Raw genomic sequence first — 2,684 nt, forward strand, 5'->3', positions numbered from 1 at the left:
GTCGATATTTTTACCAGAAATATATTTTTTGGATAGTATGCCTGAAAATGTACTCATATTTAATTAATTTTGCTTTAAAATTCTATAAGAAAACTTACTTGTTTTAATAACGATGAACAGAGGGGAATCGTCCCGACGATGATTGTGGTCCGGCACCGCGATTTATGTCCTTATCTGCGCGTTTTACGCTAATCCAACCAATCACTGGTCTTGTTTCTGAATCATACTTATTAAAACTTATAAATTTCTTAGAAAATATTAAATCAAAATTAAATAAATTTGAAATAAATATATCATGCATAACCATTCCAAAAACTTTTCTTGGCTCTAATAATAATATATCATAATAATAATAATAATAATAATAATAATAATAATAATAATAATAATTTAGAGGGTCCTCCTATTCGCACGAAATGAATCGTGTAATTGTTTTGGTATTTGTGCCTGAAGTTTGAAAACTGACAATCTGTCACAACCGCTTTATATATGAAATGTTATTATATAATTTCTCATTAATCCCTTTATTAATACACAATGTTCATATTTCATCCTATACTTTTTCGACTTTTAAAAATTCCCTATATTAATCTATTCTATTAGAAATATGTTCATATGTGTATGATAATATTTAAAAATATATATACATAATTTTTAATCTATAGTATTAGTCTAATTCATTTGTAAACTCAATCAACATTTAAAAATTAGTTTTTAAAAACTCAATTAGTATTTAAAATTAATTAGTGTTTTAAAAAATTAGCATTTAGAGTTGGTGTTTAAAAACTGAAGTAGTGTTTAAAATTAACATTTACAAACTCAATTAACGTATTAGCACTCAATTGGCGTTTAAAAACTCAATTAGTGTTAATTAGAAAATAACACTTTCATAAGTTTAAAATTATACAAATATTGAAGCATCATAAACCGTTATTAAATTAGTGTTTTTTCTAACATGGGAAATCCATCGACATTTCGTTTTTTTTAATATGTATATAAATAATGAAGAAAGCTATAAATAAAAGGGGAAAATACAAATCTAGCAATTTTTGTTAATTACTTATCAAAAAATAGCAAAAAAAAATAATACTAAGCGAAAAATAGCCCTTAAAAACGTAGTCAACTTTTGGTTGACTACGGTCAACATTGTCCACACTGACAAAAAAATAGTCAAGTTTTACAAAACAGTAGTCCACTCTGACAAAAAAATAGTCAAGTTTAACAAAACTAGTTTTTGTATTTTACAAAAAATATTTTTTAACAAAATAATTGTCAAAAAACAACTCTATATTTTATAAACAATATAATTGTTAAAATAATTCTACATCTTATAAACAATCTTTTTAATACTCTATATCACAAAAAAAATACATTTTTTTTTAAGTCTAATGTTTTGAATTCTCAAAAAATTTTAACAAAGTAATTGTTAAAATAATTCTACATCTTATAAAAAACAAAATTTAAAAATTAAAAAAAAAAATTAAAACCGTAGGTTTTTTTCACAAAACAGTAGACGAAACCCCAAAAACAGTAAATTAAAAAAAAAAAAAAAAAAAAAAAAAAAAAACGTATTTTCCCCCCAAAACCGTAACCTACGGTTTGGGATATCGTAGCTTAACCGAGAGGAAACCGTAGGTTTCCCTAAACCTACGGTTTTGTATGTTACAAATGAAAAAAAAAAAATTTTTTAATACAAAATACAAAACAGTAGACGATACGACGAAACAGTAGACGATTTTAGAAACCTACGGTTTTGTGGGCTATATTCGGACATTTACTAATTTTTGGCTAAAAATTGATAATCACTTCCTTAATTTGGCTAGATTAATAATTACCCATAAATAAAAATATATTTTGTTGAAATTTTGGATAAATTTGACTACATTAAATATAATCAATCATTTCATTCTTGCAAAATACATTTAGAAATCCCCAATAAGAGCTTCATTGTTAATTGCATACAAAAATAATATGCGTAGAAAAAAGTCATTTCCCCCTGTAATATTATATTAATGATATTTAAATAATAGATGTGTGGAATATATTTTAAACAAGTAAAAGGTGAATTTTGAAATACATAGTTAAATAGAAGGGTGACAAATGAAAATTCGTATTATGTAAACAGTTTGTTTAAATTTAAAAATAAAATTTGACTAAATAAACATAATCAATCAAATCATCGTGCATTTAGACTTTTGTTCGTGTATATAGAATTACCCTACTATTATTATTATTATTATTATTATTATTATTATTATAATAATAGTTATTTTTAACTATTTTTGGAATAAAGTATTTGATATTACTTGAGTAGTGTTATGATTAATTTTTTTTGTCTTTATCTTTATTATTAATATTATAATAATTTTAGTTATAATTATTTACAATTTTTTTTACCATTAGTTTTTACGGGTTCAAGCATCCTTTTATTTATAAGAAAATGACAAAAATAGCCATTTATACTAATTGCATTACAAAAATAGTCAAAAAAATCGAAATTACAAAATTGGCCACCCATTTCGCAGATAAGAAGGTCCCATCTGCGAAATGGGCTTCTCATCTGCAAAAGTACAAGTACCTAAAGCACAGTTGTGCTTTAGGTACTTGTACTTTCGCAGATGAGATTTTTTTTTTTTTTTTTGTTAATTTTTTTTCTGTATAAATAGGGTTAATTTCGCAGATGG

The sequence above is a fragment of the Lactuca sativa genome, chromosome 1, assembly GCF_002870075.4.
Source record: "Lactuca sativa cultivar Salinas chromosome 1, Lsat_Salinas_v11, whole genome shotgun sequence".
In the NCBI taxonomy this organism is placed as follows: domain Eukaryota; kingdom Viridiplantae; phylum Streptophyta; class Magnoliopsida; order Asterales; family Asteraceae; genus Lactuca; species Lactuca sativa.